The 21,201-nt window shown below is 47.6% G+C and overlaps 1 protein-coding gene across 5 annotated transcripts in view; it reads right to left on the bottom strand.

Annotated features, from left to right (window-relative positions):
* Positions 1-21,201, bottom strand: part of LOC139059120 (uncharacterized) — a 724,926-nt gene that overhangs the window by 330,992 nt on the left and 372,733 nt on the right. For all 5 annotated transcript variants that reach the window (XR_011513933.1, XR_011513932.1, XR_011513931.1 and 2 more), the window contains exon 2: positions 7,004-7,067. The gene's annotated coding sequence lies outside the window, so the exon portion shown is untranslated. The remainder of the gene's footprint in view (positions 1-7,003; positions 7,068-21,201) is intronic.

The following is a 21,201-nucleotide window of genomic DNA, read 5'->3' as shown; positions in this document are numbered from 1 at the left end:
TGATATTGTAGGAGACGCTCGGCTGGAGCAATAGCCGGTGTATTTCGCCAGCCTAAACGCGCCTGTTGCTGCAACTCACCACCAACACCACCACTACAATTACCAATTTGAGTTCTTCTTTACTCGATAAATAATCAGTAACTTAAGACGTCGGGGAACTTGAAATCGGAGAGTCAAACAGTACCCAAATCATAGGTTTTCGTTGGATACTGTATGCCTTGCGCAAGTTTCGAGAAATACGGACTCGGAATGTGCAGCGAAATTAACCGCTGTTGCAGTTATATATATATGTCTGCACTGTGAAAAGCTGTACTGCGGGAAAGCTCTGTCCTGCTGGCATACCGGTGAGCTGTAAGCGGCCGCTACAACAGTGCGGCTACGGTAGAATCGAGTCGATGCCATACGTTTAAGTATTGCACAGTATTGGCTTACTTCCTACGAGGGGACAGTGGCTAGGGAGAAAGAGCGGATGACGCAAGCGTTAAATATTACTAGCCGACACGGTATACGTGTGCATCACGCAGCGTGGCGCGGACAGCGTGAAGCGTGATATGCAAGGTCAGACGCCGAGCAGCGCTATAAACAAAAATACTTGGGAAAATTCGTCGACAATACACTTCAAGTCGTTGCTTCTTTACGTCTGTATTCGCGTACGCCCCCGGTGCAGCCGCTGAGACAACTCATCTTTTCATGTGGCCGGGTTGAATGCTTGTTGAACTTTTTTGTGAAGCGACAGTCTTTTCATTTTAATGTTTACGCAAGTTTTTCAGAGAGAACTATAGCTCCTACTTGGAAACCGACCATTTCAACGTCTTGAGCCTTCAAATATAGAGCATGATGGGATACTATTATTCCGCAGTGAAATTTCTTTTTCCCCTGTCGGCAACATTAAAGGCTCAATACAGCATTCCTTTTTCGATTTGCTCTTTTTTTTCCTTCAGGAAAGTAAACTTCTACAATACCGCTTGAAAGTCGTGTTGCCTCAGCGCATGATGTCCCCAGCGGGCGTTAACGAAACTTTCGGCCCGCGACGTGCCATTGAAAGACTACTATAATTAAATTATTTCGCAATAAGGTGCTCCAGAGGCGTCTTGGCTGTACAAATTGTCGCTTATGGGCACGCGCATTCTCGGTAGTATGAATAATGCATGCGATACGAGAGCGTGACACATCTCATCCAATATTTTACTTAAAAGCTGATTGCTCACGCGTCTTCTCCCGTCCTTTCTTTGTCGCTCGAGCGGGTTCGCCGCACGGGCTGTAAAACATATCCAACACGACTGGAGTTGTTTAATCGAACGAGCGGCAGTGCCCGTCTTTTCACAAGAGTCTGGTCTGTCAACAGAGATGCATTGCTCTCACAGCGGTATCCTCACGTGGACAATGTTCGCATTTCGACGTACGCTCGGCGTCCCAAGCTTGGAGACCGCGGGATCGGAGAAAGAAATTTGTATAATAGTTGGGCGGTCGGTTCACAAAGCTTGATACACGCATCTGTAGCCTTCACTATCGTATCGCAACAGCACAGGGTTACGTGGTTTTACTTGCTGTGCTCGCAAACTGCTCGGAAATTAAAGATATTACCAGATCCCGCGAACCGTAAGCTTTCGTCCCCGACTCTAGTCCGAACTCCGGTTGAACAGAGCGTGGTCCCATTTTACACACAGGTGTGTTGCCGCGTTCGATATCAGTTAACTGAATTTTAAAGAGTAATCGTACTTCTTAATGAAGCACTTTTGCTCTTACGTACTTTGTACAGTCATTGTGGCAGTGTAAGAGATAGATATAAGGCAAGAAAGCGAGGCTAGTCGACGTCGCCGTCGACGTCGCAAAAAAAAAAAAGAGACAGGCAGGGCGCATGTACCTGCAGAGAACAGTTTCTTGACACAGTGACAGGGAGGCCGTGTACTACATTCGCCGTGAAGATGCGCAAGAGCACTTTAGCCACCTTGAGCATGCATATAAATATAACCTCGGCTAAGACAGAAAGCAAGTACATGAAAAGTAACGAGGTTAACCAGGTGGCGTCAGACCTGTTACATTACAACGGAGGTAAAAAAGAAAGGGGGAATATAGAGAGAGAAAGTAAGTAAAAGTGACCAAAGCGCACATTGTCGAGAATGAGACTGCATGGATGGACGAAAAAACTTTATTGAATAGTCAAGGGAGGGGAAAATGGGAATAAGGGAAGGGATACGGTGGGATGGAGTGGGTGGGTAGGTCCTTATTCATTGGTGTTCTGGTCCAATGGGCCTGAACGAGAACCAAAATCAGCCACTCGAGTTGATGAGCTTCAAGCACCCTGATTTTCCTATTCTTTCTTATTTCCCATGTACTTGCGCTACGAACATCATCTCAGAATGCCATGCCGACAAGCCCAAATTGTCACGATGATGAAGAGCTTCAGTTGCATGAGAACAGCCACTGGAGGGGGGGAGGCGAGAAGTCTCCGACGAATAACATGCTCCGGTACGAGCAGTCACTGATTGTCAATGTTCTATTTATTCTTAGGGTGCTGATTTCTGTGACAGCATTAAAACTGCACAACTTTTTCGCGTGCGTTTGCCCGGTGAAAGCAGGCAACAGCCGGTTTCACTGCTGAGCTGCAGCCCCGAATCTCTCATACTCTCAATTATTCAGGTACCATTCTTCCCGAAACCCGCGGTGAAACGCGTAGCTTCCCGATATTTGATTGCCTGTGTGTCGCACTATTCTCTCTCAGGTTCACTTGCACCTTTAGTTCTTCGATCGAAATACCGAGCGTAAAGGGTCATATACGCTTTAACTTTAAGTATATAACTTTAACTAATATACGCTTTAAGATGGCAGCATAAAATTGTCGTGTATATATTTAACCATGCAAAAAAAGAGGATTTACCATCGTCTTCATTGTATTCAGGGCGCCAGTCTTTTGAAGTTCTGACACAGTATACTTTAGCTTTGTTGTCATAAACAAAACTGTTTTCCCAATACCACATCATATCGCAGCTGTGAACAACTTCAAACCCTCCGCAAGTGAAACACAAATTTTCCTCACAATCGTAGCTTAAGACCAACAAAATATATGCTCCATCTCACAACGCTATCGTACAGCTGTGCAGTGCTATTATGTGACCAAATGGCAAGAAAATCTTTTCGCGTAGTTTCTATATTTTTTTTATCCGAAAAAGAAAACTAACATCAAACGTCTATTTTGCGCGCAAGCTGCTCTCTAGACGAACTGCAGACGCATGCCGACATGATGCCCAATTGTTGTGTGATGCCTCACCATCACACAACAGTACGTGTTGCGCCACTGCAACAGCTTCAGCAGGCCAAGCGTCACCCTTTCTGGGAACTAATAAGCGTCGTTTGGTCCGCTCTAAATGAACTGGATGATTTTCGATCAAGCCTGCACGCATGAATATACGAGTCGCGTTCAGCAGTACGGGGGAGAGGGGGCAGAGTTAGTTGCAAATGAGTCACATCCACTCCGCGGGCAGAGATTACCAGCGGCCATGCGGTTATTAGTTTCCTTTTGAAATATAATTAAGGGCCTCAGAAAGGCCGCCACTTAGCCAGAGCTCGCTCGCAGACGATTGCAACAGCGACGAGGAAAATCTCTTCGTGTGGCAATCGCATGGGCGTGTACCAAATCGGCGCACTCGTGCGCACGATTGATTTGCTTCTCTAAGCTGGCGGTGAAAACGGAGCCCACGCGGTCCGGGTCGGACGCGAGGGCAGCTTACGAGCGCGCTCATTCGATTTCATATTCTTTTCTCTCTCTCTCTCTCTTTCTGGTCGCACAAGACGCATGAGGCTGCACTGTCTCGGGTTCGTTTCAGCCCACGTAGGGTTAATCCCGAATACAGGTGTCTCTTTTTTTCTTTCTGAAGCTATCATTCGTCAGACTACGGACATAGGAGGATAACACACGGCAAAGCGAGTGCGTAAAAATAAACATACAAAAGAAATATGTAGGCTAGAAAGAAAGAGGAATTACGTGGGAGTCGGTTATTTGGTCAACACCGTATGCCCTTTGGCTTGCGTTAGAAGTCAAGCAGCAATATTGAGGCCTAAAGCTGTTAGGACATGTGACGTTGGTGAGACAGCTCAGTCTGCTAAATGCGGCACAGCTGCTGCACCTCTATTCTATGTGCAAGTCGCGCGGCTTTCTTATTGTCCACCGCCACGCTTACAGACAGCCACACACGGAAAGAAAATTCGCGTTAAGAATTGCTGCTGGGCTCCATCGCCGTAACGCTCATTCACCAACATTTTATGCGCTGAGTTGCTGTATGCGGCTTCTATAGCTCATTTGAGCCTTTTGCAATTGCACGATTTTTAAGGTTATTCAGCGCATTGTATAACTAAATGAATACGTACAAGCACGATGGCCAAGACATATTTTTTTTCAGGCAAAGACTTCATACATGCCGGTGAACATCCAAGCTATATTTAGAGCAATTACCGAGAAGATCAGAGTTTCCTCGTTTGCTTTCATGTCCCTCTTATCAGCGTCCAAGGCGTGAGCTCGAAGGCACACTCGCGGCCCCCAGAGCCCTCAAGAAGCGCCTTAAGTCGAGGACACGGACAAGTACACAAGAGGCTTTAACAGCATTAGACAACACACGCTGACCCAAGAAGAGTAAGCGCGCTTAAATAAAAAATGTAAGCGCCAACGTAGAATTTTTGCAGGAGCCTAAGGAGCAAGCAAGAGGGTGGAGAGTTTGCGCGCGCATCAAATCTATCCTCATCTGCGCGCCGCCGCGCAAGGCGAGGAACAACCGGCGCGCGCAAGAGTCCCCTGCGTTGCGCGCATTATAAAGCCGCCAAACAACGTTAGGCCTAATGCGAACCACGTGACACGGCTAACGACGTCTTTCCTGCAGGCATCGAGTCGCCGCCGGCACCGCGGAAGGCGTTAGCGGCGTCGCTCCGGGTGGCACGCCATACTCCATTTCTCTCGTCGTCGTTGTTTCTTTCGCTCATATTTTTTTTTTCGGCGTAGCCACCGCTTTTTTATGTCCTCCCCATCTCCATCCTCGCTCCTCAGTGGCGATATAATACGCCGTTAATGTCCCCTTAACGGAGCAGTGCGGCGCTATGACTGCGTGCACAGTGCTGTCGATATTCCTATAACCGCCATTCTCCGGTCTTGGTTCGTTTCTCCCCAGGCCTTGTTCCCTGCACTGGCAGGCGCGCACCTCTTCCCTTCCCTCTGGCCACCGGAACTGTGCACGGCGGGGAACGCTTCTCGCGCCTCCATTGTGCGCGATCGTTTTGCGGTTGCATTGCTGCTGCTCGCGGCGGCGCGTCAGGCCTCGCGGCCTCTTGAAGCCGGAAACGAGATAAACGGGCCGTTCGCAGATAAGCCTAAAAAAATGCGAGACTAGTAGCGCCAAAATGGGCCGCCTATACCGATGACGACGCGCCGCGACTAGCGTGTTGTCGTATAGCCCCGCTTGGGCAGCAAAAAAATGATGTCGGCCGGCTTATGCGTTCGACTTCGCCGCACAATGCGTGTGCCTCTAACTGCGAACGAATTTGGGGCAAGTGTTCTTTTTTTCGGGGATGTGCGATATTTGCATTGGATATGAGAACTGCGGCAGCGCGCTGCCAGGATGCTTTGGTTTTCTTTTGTCGTGGAAACTCGTCATCCACGTCGTCGATGGACGCACACGCGCGGTTCTAAATGACGAAATAATGCGTGTTATGATCAATACGCTCTTGTAGTTTATGCTGGCGCTTGAATGTAGGCGTGATTACCTTTGCCGAGTCGGAAAAGATTTGATATTGCCGTAGCGTAACTCGAGAAGCCATATTCTTTGGGAATGAATGCAATTAAAATAAAGCACAGGACTTGCATTTCTCCGCTAGCCTACCTGATAAACCACGTTGTTCAGACTAGCCTATAGAATTACAGCTTAGAGTAGTATGAATGCCAGCTGCGGTAAACCTGCTGCCGTTTGCAAAGGTATGAGATAAAGCTATATGAAAACAGCTTCTCTGTCCACTAGATAACGTTTTCTAGTAGTAACCGATTATGCTAGTAGCGCGAAGGCACGCACCACGATATGTAAACATCTGCATATTTTCCTCCGCAAAATTCTAACATGGCGCTGTTTTCTTACGGATGGCAGTCGAACACGGCTATTTAAGGTTTTCTACTCGTATTATAATATAGCACCTCGGAGCACCCAAAAGTAGCTTGGCTAGATGATATCCTCAGCTCTATAGCGACGTCTAGACGAGGCAGAAAGACGACTCTGGCAGCAACCAACCAAGCAAAGAGAAAGCCAGCATTCGAGCACCGAGTGCGGAGACCATACGAAGAAACAGGCAGCGTGGTTGGTAAGCCTAAAGATATAAGGGTGTGAGATGTAATGTAACGTCAGAGGGCGGGCATTGTGCGCCGTCTGACGTTACATGCACTGGTTCTGGTAATGGCCTTAAGAGACAGAGAATGCCCGCGAGGTAGGCCGGCCACACAAAAATACTCAACATGAATAATTCGTGGCATTCATGTCCTGATAACCTAGCAGCGGCATCTTCTATTTTCCTGGGAGGATTTGAGTTGCACACTGGGGTATAATGAATTCGACCTCTGGAGGCTATGTGTAAAACAGATGGTCGCTTAGCTGAAACGCCCAGCGGTGGCCGAAATGGGGTAATTGCTAAATGGTTTCAGTGAAAGCACTGCAACCGCAATATATCTGCAAGATATCAAGATGTGGACACAGTGCTAGCAAGTCGTATCGTTCCACCTGCGCGACGCGGCGCTTCCGTAACGTCACTGCCAAGCAACTAAGTTCTGCACTACTGCCAACTGCATCTACCCGATGCACGCACGCCCCGGCGTCCAATAATAACACCATCCACGCACACGCCTGAGCCGTTTACGTTTAGCACGCCAGAATATTGTGCAACTTACCACATTACATCGTGCCATCGCGACCTCCCCCCAGTGAGGCGGCCACCGTTGGTAGCCGCCCGCGATGTGATAGAGGCGTAAGGGACTCACCTTCGGCGTTGTTCACCGATAGCAGTTAGGTGATTTTTCTTGCTCCAACGGCAGCTTCAATAGACTGCAAAATTAAAGATAGCGGTGATTGGGAAACTACAGTTCCTCATCTGCCATGCGTTACAAAAGTACAAGCAAATTACTGACTCTTTAGTCTTTAAGAATTGCCCCACACTGCTTCTAAATTTGCATCCTACAGAGACTTCTCTTTCGGCTTACATTCCGCTCAGAAAAAGCATTGCGTAAGACAAACGGCTTTGAGAGGGCTGTTATTGAACTTACCGATTGTTTATACGGGCGACGTTGTGCACTTGTATTTAGCGAGAATCACACAATAACTGAATAAGAGAACACACTGTCGATAAGGTATTGTAGTTAGCCATTTACTGATAGCAGTGGTATTCCCAAACTTTTTATTTCACAGCGTTACCGCATCACAACGCATGCTTATAACGCATAATAGAGATTGATTCTGCTCGCCAACAGCCACGTACATAAACAGACTGCCGTGACGTGACCACCATTACATATTCTCAGCGCATGCAGATTCCCAATGCGGTGGCTGGGCAAACAGCACGCAGAGGCTTCGAAATAGAGATGGCCGAAGTTTTATGTGAGTTGAAGTCTCTATTATGTTTATTGTTGCCTCAGTAGGACGCTCACCATCTTGATGCTAAGTTTTCTAGTTATGCGAGAAATGTGCACACAGCTTTGCTCGCTCTGCAGCTTCGCGTCTCACCTGTATTACACTACAAATTATTGGCTTGGGCTTCTCCTCACGCAAATTCTTATTGTGGAGAAGCACGCTTTACAGTAGTGTCTGCTATTAGAACGACAGAAAGCTGAGCTAGTTGGTAAGGATTCATTATGCAAACTAGAAGTGAGGCGTGCAGACAGGACACAAGAGTACAGAAGTGGACAACACGAACGCCGTGAAGGGAGCACTGAGGCGAAAAATGAAAGAAGACACAAAACTCATCTGCGCATGCTCAGGAATGGAAACACCACGTGTCAATCGGGTACACGACCTGGTCTACGTGAGAGATAACTGTTAAGTTACGCCGGAATTAAACGTTAACAAGAAGGAATAAAGAACAACACATGTTGCGTCTAATTACTTATTACTTGATATACCTGAAAGTGAGATGAGTGATCGGGGCGTAGACGATTGCTAAAAGCGCTATTCCGTCAAGCTAAGCCTATATGTATGAGTCAGCCCACTCTCATACACAGTGGCGAAGGGGGAATGGAAAATACATCTTCTAGTTCATTTTCCCATGTGTGCATTTCATTTCCGCTTGGTAGTACATGAACTTGTGTATCACAGAAATAACTCTGGAAGTAAATAACAGTAACCGATCCCCTTAGGTGAAAGTTTAAAAGAAATGTATCTCTATACACGCAAAAAAGAAAAAGAAAACATCCTGAAAATTTTATCTTTAGAGTTATATTATCACAAACAACTTAAGATATGAAGGATATCAGTGCCGCTCAAAATGTTCCATAAAGGGAAAATTATGTAGCAGCTGGACAGCTTTATAAGGCAAACAAACTTGGTCATAAAGTCGGCCTCTACATGACGGCGCGTGGGCACACGCACAAACACACGCGCGCACGCACACAATAAAACGATTCTATAGGCAAGAAACAAGAAAATGTACATTTTATTAAATTACACTGATCTGTCGAGTCTCGAAGAGATCGTAGCCGAGAGGCACAGGCTTCAGTTTTTATTGCGTTAGCAATTATAGGGACACTCCAGGCGCTTTGCTGCCGTCAGCATCAGCGTCGGCATCGACGTGAGGTTCTGTATAAAGTCCACGCGATACAATCGTCGCCGTGCGCCGTATGCTGTATGTGCGAGTGAAAGCGCGTCACGGTGAGCCGACGATTGCGGCTCAATCTCACGCACGCAACGGCGGAAAGCGGGGAGCAAGCGCGCAGCCTTCCCTCGCGCTCAAGTCTTACGGGAGACGGCAGGGAGGGGGGATGCGCGTTTTCTCCGGGAGGCCCAGGTGGCCGCACGGACCCGGCCGGGCCGCCTGTATCTTCAAAGCCATCTGCTACGGATACAGAGTCCTCGCTGAGCTTCGTTTTCAAGGCGAAGTTCGCGTTGATATGAGCCACTGCACGAAGGTCCATTCGCTCGCTGCTGCTGCCGCATTTCCTCACTGAAGCGTTTTGACGCGGCCACCGCGGCCACCAAGTGAGATGTGTACATGTTGGCTTGTGCACTCGTGGCACGATGCTTGTTATTTTAGTTATACTCTCAGACTACTTTCTGCGGCTATGAAGGAAAAGCTAAGGAGGCAAAGCGCGCACAAGTGAGAGCGCTTCTGAAAAGAGTCCCGCGTTTTAATACACGTTAGTTTAGGCTTGGGAAGACAAAACATAAACACCTTATTAGTAACAGTTAAATGAGATAGAACGTACCCCTCAGTGTAAAGGTTTGTTTATTTTGCAGCTTTTCCCTTCCGCGTCTGGGGAAACGCAAAAGCGTCGCACGTGGAAGCTGCATCAATTCAGCGTCAGTTCCGAGTAACCAAAAGTACTGCCAAACGCTGCCGGACTACTTGGAGCAGTAACACATGTGCAGCAGCCACGCGCCTGTATCTTTCCCTTCATATACAGAAAGTTGACCCCGAGTATAGTATACCCATGTTTACAAGCTCATACGGCCGATAAAAGTACTATCCTAATGTATACTTTTCCTAATTTTAGATGAAAAACAACTGTTAGACATTGAGAGAACTTCCAAGCACGTAACCTCAATAGATAGAAGACAGACTGTGCTTTTGGATGCAGCGGCAGAATGTTCACGCACTGATTGCCGTGCTAATACCCGTGATGTCACCTGCAAACTTGGTTAAATCTAGGACAAAGTCCGTATTCACAGCGCCGTTCGTATGCTTGGTAAGTGTGTGAAGAGTAGGAGCCCGTGAGTTGTCATAATGAACGAAAATAGCTAGCGATATACAGACAACCTAATGGTATAAATCTTTCCGAGCTAGCAACATTAGCCCGATAGGTTTAAGCATTGTGTTTTCTTTTTGTTTTTTAACATTTTCTAGCCACTTTCCTCTTCCCTCGTGGAGGACAGCTAATCGGAGATATTTCGTTTCTCTCTCTCTCTCTCTCTCCTGCAGTAACAAGAAGTTTTGTCGCCTACATGACACTATACGGGATCAAAAAAGATGCTACCCCGTCAGGCTTTCGCAACAAGGTTCCGTTAAAGTACCTCCACATAACAGACTGTGGCTGAAACCTTGTTAGGGAGATTTATTCTTTCAGATGAGTTTGCTGGTGTCATGCTCGAGCTAACTGGTAGCGCACACAACGTTTTCAGGAATGCTTTGGGAACCTTGGTGCGACTGCCGCTTACACAAGATTGTAAATTGCCCCCATTATTTTCAAGAAAACAATGATCAAATATGCAATACACATCATCTAAGCCTAAAGCTGCACGTTCGTAAGCAAAGGAAATGCACGGACGTGGTATTTTCCGCACACATGCACACGCACACCCACACGCACACACACAGCGCCTACAGCTCTAAGGCACAGACTAAACAATGAAGGTGTGTACACACTCCGCTGACTACTTTTCTGATTTTCAGATTCTTTTTTTCTGATAACGACTTACGAAGATAACCTTTGACAAAAAAAAAAAACTTGCGACAGCATGCGCCAAGGTATTGTAGAACGTCCAGATTAAGACGCAATTAAATGGCCAAGCACAACAATAAGAAGACGTAGCAAAAAGGCAGTAAATACATCCAATGTATATACGCACGCAAACTCGCACTCTTGGCGCTATCGAAACATGCATCCTTTTCCTTTACTGACTACACCGAAAGTCACTGAAGCGCCTTTCTTCTTCTGACGTCGCGCTTTCGAAGGTTGTCAGCGAAGCAAAATCTGATAGAACACTGTCCCGAATGCCGCAGTCCCACGCGCGTCTCACGGCAGTAGGGAAAGTGCAGACGCGCAGAGGGAGCACAGAGGGGAGCATAGAGGGAGCAACGGGTTGCTCCTCTCTATTTGCATCTGATCACGTATTTCGCTAAAAAGCCGAGAAAAAAAAAACGAGGATAAAAGAAGAGCGGTGGCAGTGATGCGAGAGCGAGAGAGAAAGAGAGGGAGAGGAAGAGAAGGAGGGTCGGCGGCAAAGCCTTTCACGTCGGAGCATCTCTCCAGGTGAGAGAGCCCCCTGCCACTCCGGAGCCTGTCTGCGCGGCGCCCTGCATTATGCACGCGTTCGGTTCGCTCGCACTCTTTCTTCTCGCCGAGCCGCTTTCTGTCGCCAGCGCGCGCCGCACGAGGTGGTGACAGAACGCGGAGGGCGCCTAGGCGGGAACGCGAGAGAGACCTCGCGGCGACAAAAAAAAAAAAAGTGCGGGCTTCCCGACGACATCGGCGCACTTACATGACGACTGCATGGGCTGCACGCGCGTGCATGCGTGCGCGAGCAAGCGCGTGTGCCTTTCATTTAATATAGAAGCAGGCCTAGCTAGAGCGCTGACTCGAACAAACACGGAGGGCCGAGTGTGCGAGCACGTAAGAACAATAAAGAAGCGGTGTTAGAGGGCACAATATGCAAGTGCTAGATGCACTACTCTTTCTTCAGCGTGTTTTTTTTCTTTGTCATTCGTGTTGTTTCTTTTGCCAGATATGAGCGAACGCGAACCTACTTCGCGCGGACTAGGACAGAGACAAAGTGTGGCGGCTTATTCCCAGGCCTCAGCTCACTTCCTACTTGAAGTATTCAAACCGGCCCCTTGATTCGTGCGTGATTTATTTACCCCTATGTTGCATCACGCTGACTGCGACATCTGCTTAAAATCTCACAGAGCTTGTTTTTATTTCTTAATATAGTGTTTACTGTACAATTGCACTGCTTGTCCCATATTTTTCGTCATGAAAGCTGGCAGAGGGTAGACGGGCGGTTCTTTTTTATATTTTATTGTCGGCTAAACACCTTTTTCATTCGGTGTAGTGTCGCATCATTTGTAACAGATGTACAGAGGTGACAGACTTTTGAAGAGCTTTCTGGGCTTCTGGATTTATACATAACGCTTTTATACGTACTTAGTGAGACACACGGTCCTAACTTATGTGGAACGGTCGCTGGTTGCCGCGAAGGCATCAAACCTGGGCCACGAATCTGTAACGATGCCTGTTCCGACGCTATTTCTCTTAGCGCTTTTCGTGCTTTGTCAGCGGTAAGAGCGATAGTCCGTTCGCCTTATCCATGGTATCACCCGGCTGTGAACGGCCGATGATAAGGGTTGCATAGAATCGAGTGGAAAGCATTGCTACAATGTCGCGGCCCTGACTGTTTGCGAGTCCTGTAACTTGCCTCGCATATTGTTTTCGGACCCGCCGTGGTAGCTTGGAAACTTGGAGAGTGACAAAGAAGCTCGAGAACAAGCTAAGGACGGTGCACAGAACGATGGAACGAAAATGCTAGGCCTAACGTTAAGAGACAGGAAGAGAGCCGTGTGGATCAAAGAGAAACATGGGGATAGCCGACATTCTAGTTGACGTTAGGAGAAAGAAAATGCAGCTGGGAAGGCCATGTAATGCATAGGGTAGCTAACCGGTGGAACATTAGAGTTACAGAATGGGTGCCAAGAGAAGAGAAGCTCAGTCGAGGATGGCGGGGAACTTGGTGGGATGAAGAAATAAGGAAATTTTCAAGCGCAAGTTGGAATCAGCTAGCGGAAGACAGAGTAATAGGAGATCGCAGGGCCAGACCTTCCTTCTGCAGAGAACATAAAGCTGTTCTTCTTCTTCTATTATTATTATTATTATTATTATTATTATTATTATTATTATTATTATTATTATTATTATTATTATTATTATTATTATTATTATTATTATTATTATTATTATTATTATTGCTGCGCTACTGAGCACACAAGGTCCATCAGGCGTTCGTGGTGGCCGCATTCCTATGAGGGCGTAACGCAGAAACGTCGTGGACAATGCATTAAATGCACGGTAGAGAAATCCACGTCTCCAAAATAATCTATAGTCTCCAATTACTGCGTGCCTCATCTAAGGTCCTCATCCTGGTCCCTAAAACCACAAAATATACTGTTATGTTCTTTTGGAAAATGCATATAGGAATAGGTCGTGTCACTGTATGTAAAATCTTATACACCACCTTCGAGGTCTGTGTAATACAGCCAAAAACAGAAAAACCAACACACAAATGTGCTTGTGATGACACACACATCGGCGAAAAGACCCCTGCACCATTGGCCAGTTGCTGCACAGCCTTTAGCCCTGATACCGTTCCACACGTGGAAGAAATACAACCTGTTCAGCCAACGAAATAAATAAATTCCCAAAGTCCATTAAGCAAGGAAGGACCAAATCAACAGGCTCGTCCTCGTGTAATGTGAGTTTGCACGTTAACGATTCGATTCCTATCGCAATCGCTGACGCAACACGCGCATTGGATGCGATCGGGTCGATAATATGCACCGGGTTATCGATTTCTGGTGGAAAGAACTGCAATAAATGCCTCCTGTACTAGATTTAGCGATTCTGTCACATAAACTGGATGACTTAACGAGGCGCACAGTAAGTGAACTAAAGTCTTAAAAACCCTATAATTCCCATAACGTGGTTTATCATCTCCAAGAAACACGGGGAGAAACGCCGTAGGAGAAGGCTTCGGAATAATTACGGCCACCTGGAGTTCTTTAATACAAAGCGCAATACGCCAGTGCATTCATTCAGCGAATAGACGAATGCGGCCGTCGGGGTTCAAACCCGGGACCTCGCACTCATCACCAGAACACCATAGCTCTGGAGCGACCATGGCGTGTGCAAGCCTGAAATTTAACGCTGTGATATTTTATGTCAATGGAAATGAAGCAACATTACAGACGTGACGAAACTTTTTTTCATCCAGATAAAGGGAGCGAATGACCCAAGCCGACTTGGGGACAAAGCACACTTTTCTTTTCGGGCATTTGCGCTGTGGATACCATGAAACCCAGGGACTGGAGAGAGAAAGAGAAAAAAAAAGGAGAGTGCGCCCAATCGAAATATTACTGCGACCTCCGATTAGGTTGGCGCTTCTGTATTTTTTGTTCTATATTTTTTTTTAAAATTTCAGGCACATTAAAGCCAGCGACGTTCGAACGCGTGCTCAGCTGATCGGGAATGAGCGCGGAGTAATTAGACGCGAAAACGGGCGGTTGAAACGGAGCCCGCCGAATGGATGCGCGGTTCGTGCGTTTGGTCCCTGCCGTAGTGCGACGACTCTAGAAAGATACGTGGGTGGGACGGCAAGGCGTGGGGGTGTAGGGGGGGGGGGGAGGCTGATGCAGCCGACGGCGGAGCGTAACAAAGTCCAAATCTGCGCCGCTGTTGTCATTACGGCGAATCGACCCAAAGAACGCATACGTCTGCTGGGCCGATGTTTGCGGATCTATTTTTACGCGTGTGTTTTCTTTCTTTTTCTCTCTCTCTTTCGCTTCTCTCGTACTTCGCGCCCATACGCGCTGTATTTATGCGCGGGAGCAACAAAAAAAATAAAGAAAGAAAGGGCCGAGTTGCTCAGGAACGACGAAAAGAAAAGGTCACTCGCAGTGCCGAAAAGGGAAAGCGCTTTGATCATGCACGAATGTTTAATATGCAGCTACCAGTGCGGTACGCAAGAAAATGAAGCATGCGGGTACGCGCATTGACTGCGCCACTACATTGCGGCCGGCAAGCGCGCTTCACCGCGTGGCTCTATCTCGTTGCGCAGCCGCTATTGCCATTGCGTCGCAAGGAGGGTGGGTGATCTATAGGCATCGATTCCGATAGCCGCCGTGGTCGCTGGGTTCTTTTTGTTTCGCGTAAGTGACCAGCCGGCCAGCCAGCCACAACGACCACCGTGTGTGTGTCAATAGGGTGGAGATCGAGAGCGAAGCAGTGGTGGGGCCGAGACGAGAGAGAAAGGAGAAAAAAAAAAGGGAAAAGGAGAAACACATTAGCAGCCCCCCAAGGCAGCTTTCGAATTTCACCCGGTCCGCGAGCTTACCATGGGAGGCGACAGCTCCAATTAATAATGTAATATCAGGCAGCTGGAGTTAAAGAAAAAAAATTTGGTAAAGCCGACATGTCCGCGCAGCCGATCGAAAGAGAGAAGGATATCGAGGTCAAAGCTTTATTTCAGGCGACGTTCCTTATGCCACTAGCGGAATGAAAAAAAAAATGCGTCGGTTAAAAAAAAACGCGTTTTTGGCAGATGGTATTGACAGGCTTTGTAATTACATCTTCGCGTATCTGCTCATTTGCTTTCGCTTTCTTTCCCAATATTTCTCTCAGCTGAGGGCGAGGATTATCTGGAAGCGCCAAAAGCGAAAAAGAAAACGAACAAGAATATCAAAAGATCTAAAATTATCCTTGGATGTCGCAGAACATAACTAAGGTCGCTCTATGACAAGTCAAAATGCAAATGACACTGAGTGAAACTGGGTTTTCTTAGTGACAGTTCTTCAAACAATCGTGATTATAATTACTCTTACTACCGAGGCATTACGATACCTCTTTAGTGAGTTTCTTTTCTTTCTTATTTTTCCTTATTCGGGTCATCTGATTTCACGAGCTGCTTATTGGGGGGTCATTTTAGCCCCTGCGCAATTTGGAACCCATTGTACTGGTTCGAACTTTTCCTAACACTAGTTTTGTTCAAGTCGCCACCACGCTTATGATTTAATTTTTGTAAATGACTCCCCTCTGACTTTTTCAAAGAACCGAGACAGCCTGTGTTGTTCATTTCCTTATTAATGCCTCTTTGTCCCTTGGACACAGTAACTTACCAAAAATTTCGTGACCAGAAAATTTTTTTATTGACGTGCCGTTGCATGAAACAATATACCAAACATGAAATTTCTCTCCTCCCCATTCAGCGGAGAAAGCGGGAATGACAATGTAGCAAGAGTCAATAAGTACGCGAATGAAAGTCAATGGAAGTCGAGGGCAAGCCAGGAGAATTAGAAGGAAATCATGGGTTCACCAATGGATAAAAATTCAGCAGGCACACTTAAGACTGTTCACGTGTTGGAATGCGAAAGCATTATAATCGCTTAGGAGAAATGTTTGCGATTTATATTTTTGACATGCATTAAAGTTTTTTTTTGCTGGATCGACGTTTGCGTTGGCGTATACGTTATTCAGAGACCACACACATTCGGACCATATTGCTGCAGAACGATTAATGTGACGTGTGCAATGGCGTACGCACTAGGAACGCTCATGATTCGACGTCGAAAGGGCATTGCAGTAGACACAGTAGACTCAGCACCGATGAACTCTGAAGAGCAAGTGGCATGTGGGAGGCAGTGACGGAAGCAGCGACGTGACGTCTTCAATGACGCACGCACTAGGGACCATTTTAGTCAACCACAACCGTGTGGCCACCGTGGGGTGGTGGAAGCGTGCTAGTCTCTCACCCCGGAAGCCCGGCTTCAAATGCCCCCAAGACCAAAATGCATCAAATTTTATTTTCAATTCCAATAATTGACTCTGTTTACACAAACCTACCTGACAAATCTGACGTCAATGTGAGCATTTTCGATGTATTTTAGTCTTCGTGCCGTCGGCCATTTTTGGGAACACCTTTCGGTTACGCCGACGACGACAACGCCGGATTTTCGCGTAATCGGACATACATTGCTTTTGCATTAATAAGGCACCGCTCGTCAGAGCCAATGGGGTAAAAAGCAATTCTACAGCAACTCAAACATAGCTGAACACCATATCCACCAACAGCTCAACGCCAAAACCACAAACGTTCAGCTTCCGTTTGCATAGAATTCTGGACAGTCAGCGCAGGATGAAGATGATAAAATGTCGCCATTTCGAAAAAAAAAAGAAAGAAATGCGAGACGGCTCCTTGGTCATTGCTGGTCATTGAATCATTAAGCACCACATGTCATCTTTGCAGAAGAGTTCACGTGCTGTTGCTACAACATGACAGGTTTAGCCCCTAGCACTCAGTACTATAACGCGGAAGCATTGCACCGAGAACTGTGTTTGTACTGGTTGTAGGAGAGTCGATTTGAGCATACGTCGGGCTGAACACCGCAACTCGAACAGCTCACTTTGCCGTTGTTCCTTATTCTGCAGGTACCCCCACCTGCAGAATAAGGAACAACGGCAAAGTGAGCTGTTCCTTATTTTGCAGGTGGGGGTACCTGCACCAAAGCCCGAAAGGCAGACAGCTGTGGGAAGATACGCATGACATAGGGCTCACTCTGCACATGGACCCTGAGAGTCCAACGAGGGTGGGCAACAGCGTTAGTAAGGATACATCTCCAGATCTGACATTCTCGAAAAACATTAAAGATCTAGAATGGCATAATTCGGATCAAAATTTTGGCAGCGACCACTACATAATTGTTTCCATACTGAAAGAGGGCCTTCAAACGCGCAGGGCTCGCGCGCCGGCCGTCGTTGAATGGGATAAGTTTAGAGATATCAGGAGAGCGCAGGAACTGGGGCCCATCAGAAACATCGAGGAATGGACGACGGCGCTCAAATCGGACGTTAGAGAGACGACAAAAATGCTCGAAGGGGATAACGCCCCGGAGATTGCGGACAGCCGTCTTCTGCATATGTGGGAAGCTAAGCAAAGCATGGAGCGTCGTCTCAAAAATCAGAAATGGAACCGCAACCTCAGAAGAAGGATATCTAGGCATAATAAGTAAATCGAAGATTATACTTTTACACTATGCGAACAAAATTGGGCCAACAAGGGTGACGAAATGGAGGGGAGCATGAACCTCTCCAAGACGTGGAACATGCTCGGGCACTTGTTGGACCCCGCAAGCTCGAAAACTCAATCCGGTATAAGATTGGCAAAAGCTAGGCACGCGTTCGTAGGGAACGATGATTATTTCATGAAGAAATTAATTGAGACGTTCGTGGGGGAAACATCGCGAACTCCACTACCCGACTATGGTGGAGCGCCTATAGAGGCGTTGGACGCCCCCATCACAGAAGCGGAAGTGCGAGCAGATATTGTAAGACTCAGAACGAAGTCGGCTCCGGGCCCTGACGGGGTAACGAACAAAATGCTCAGAAACTTAGACGATGATTCCATTAGTTACCTAACGAAGTACATGCAGGAATGTTGGGAAAAAGGCGAGCTCCCACAACAGTGGAAGACGGCAAGCATTATTTTAATACCAAAACCTGGGAAGCCTCCGCAATTGGAAAACTTACGGCCAATTTCCTTAACTTCTTGCGTGGGGAAATTGATGGAGCACGTCGTCCAGACCAGACTGATGGGCTTTATGGAGCAGGGCGATCTGTGGCCACATGAGATGATCGGGTTCCGACCTCACTTGTGTACGCAGGACGTCATGCTCCAAATCAAACATGATATAATAGACTCAAGGTCTAAAGATGCAAAAGCAATTCTGGGACTGGACCTCACGAAGGCTTTTGATAACGTAAAGCATGAGGCGGTCCTGGAAGGGCTGAACAAGATTAATGTAGGTACCAGGACATATCGATACATCAGGGACTTCTTGACCGGAAGAACTGCTTGCATGAGGTTCCAAACGCTGGAATCCCCCACAATTGAGCTAGGGAATAAGGGTACGCCCCAAGGATCGGTGCTGTCTCCCCTACTCTTCAACGTGGCTATGAGAGAACTCCCCGAGCAATTGGCAAAGCTCGAGGGATTAAAATTTAGTATATATGCGGATGATATGACCCTCTGGGTCAACCGGGGAAGTGATTCAGCCGTCGAAAGCCTGCTCCAGGCCGCCACCGACATCATAGTCGATTACGCGGCCGAGAGAGGCCTAGAATGCTCGCCGCAGATATCAGAATTGTTTATATACAATCCGAAACACTTAAGGTGCAAGGCACCATCGGGGATCAAAATTAAAGTGGCGGGTAGAGAGGTACCAATAGTCGAGCAAATTAGAATCTTGGGCCTGATTCTCCAGTCACACGGCCACAATGGCGAGACCGTCAAGAGGCTGCAGAATCACGCAATACAGACCCTGAGCCTAATTAGGCGGGTGGCCAGCAAAGGCAGAGGGCTAAAGGAAAAAAAATTAATTAAACTAATACAGGCGTACATATTCAGCCGGGTGAGCTATGCAACGCCATATCTCGATTTGAAAGTGGTGGAAAGAGAAAAGATTGATTCTCTAATGAGAAAATGCGTAAAACGAGCGCTGGGACTGCCCATGTGTACATCAACAGAGAGACTAACGGCTCTAGGAGTGCACAACACATGGGCAGAACGGGCGGAAGCGGTGCGAACCTCTCAAATTGAGAGACTTAGCACCACGAGCACAGGAAGAGCCATATTGGCCAAAGTTGGAATAAATCCGGACAGAGGCCCCACCCAAAAGGTGGAAGTAGATAGGGAAGTTAGAAAAAAATCTGATTATCCCCCCCCCCCCCCCCTGCCAAAAAACATGCACCCGGAACATAGCAAAGACAGGAGGCATAAACGAGCCGAAGCATTAAAAATTAGATTCGGTAATATCCCGGAACATGAGGTGGCCTATGTAGACGCGGCGGGAGGTAGCGGCAGTTTTACGGTGGCAACGGCCGTCAGCGGCCGGGGTATTCCCGTGACCGCTGTCACTCTGCGCGGGCGCAGCATAGAAGTTGCCGAGGAAATTGCGATCGCATTAGCTTGCGCTGGAACGGACGCGAAATTTGTGATCAGTGACAGCAAAACTGCCATACAAAATTTTAGCCAGGGAAGGATCTCGCCCGTAGCGGCCAGAATCCTAGGCCAGAGAAAGCTAGATAGAAAAATTCAAATAATTTGGACTCCGGTGCACGAAGCTGTCCCCGGCAACGAGGCGGCCCACGAGCTGGCTCGAGATCTCTACCGCCTAGCTGCTACGGGGCCCCTCGATGACCGAGGGAGCGGAGAGCGCATGCTAAAATATTGGGAGATCACGCAGCATTATAGATTGGCTCGTAGACTGGTATCCCCGCCAGACCCAAAATTAAACAACAGACAAGCAGTCGCGTGGAGACGACTACAAACTTATACATATCCGCACCCGGTTATGGCGAACCACATGTTCCCCGAAGCCAGGAGCGATAAATGTCATCTTTGTGGGGCGAGAGGGACCCTGGACCACATAATATGGGAATGTCCGTACTCTCCCGGGGGAACGCACAAAATAGATAGTAGAGACACCTGGGAGACCCTGCTGCGCAGCTCGGACTCTGAGCTCCAGCTCCGGCTCGTCCAACTGGCTGAAGAGGCTGCTGGGACCCAAGACCTCCCAGCCTGCATCTGAGGCGGCGGCACTCGCCCCCTGACCTGCGTGTCGGGGGGTGGGTAGATCGCCTTTTCTGTTGGGCATTAAAGTTTATTCTATCTATCCTTATTCAGCAGCTGCTTTTCTTTTTATGCAGTCGCATAACTAGGAAGCTTTCTTCACTCTATACTTATTACAACGCCAGAGGACTTAGGTGACGCTTGTCCTATTTTCAAGAATTTGTATTCGTGAACCGCTTTTCCCATTATTCTCATTTGTGAGCCAAACCTCTTACACGTGTTTGTATTGCCCCCACACCCCTTCTCCCTTGTGTAATGCCTTCAGGACTTCAAGGTGATATTAAATGAAATGAAATGAAACCTGTCGTCTTCCATAAGACTTTCCGGGTGAGTGCTTCATGTCCTCCACCCACGGGTAATACAACAAGATTGTTTTCATAGGACACAACTTGATATATGTTAATCAACCAGTGTCACCTGGCAATGAAAATCAATGCGTCTGTTTAACTGTGAAGCAGTGGAAGGTGACTCGCACAATTCTGGGAGCCCACTTATCAGCATCAAGTAACCTAACTGCGAGCGCATACGGCAAATTTCGATGACTCCTCAGCCGTGTGTGATCACTGGGGGTTTCAATGCCCCCCCCCCCCCCCCTTTATCTCTGGGGAGGCTCCAAGACAGCCGAGATGCAGAAGGTTGGTGTTCACTGCCTCTGCACGAGAACATTGCTTGGTAAATGATGGAAGTCTCACCTATTTGCGAGAAACAGCGTATAGTAGCTGCATAAACCTTACCTTTGTTTCGCCTTCCTTTAACAGAAGGGTTCAATGGTTCTCGAACTTGGAAACGCGGAGAAGTGACCACATCCCAGCTTATCTGACGACTGGGGGGCTGACTAGCTCCAAAATTTCCGGAACCGTCC

Source organism: Dermacentor albipictus, chromosome 4 (genome assembly GCF_038994185.2).
Source record: "Dermacentor albipictus isolate Rhodes 1998 colony chromosome 4, USDA_Dalb.pri_finalv2, whole genome shotgun sequence".
Lineage (NCBI taxonomy): Eukaryota > Metazoa > Arthropoda > Arachnida > Ixodida > Ixodidae > Dermacentor > Dermacentor albipictus.
This window is presented reverse-complemented; position numbering and strand designations above follow the sequence as displayed.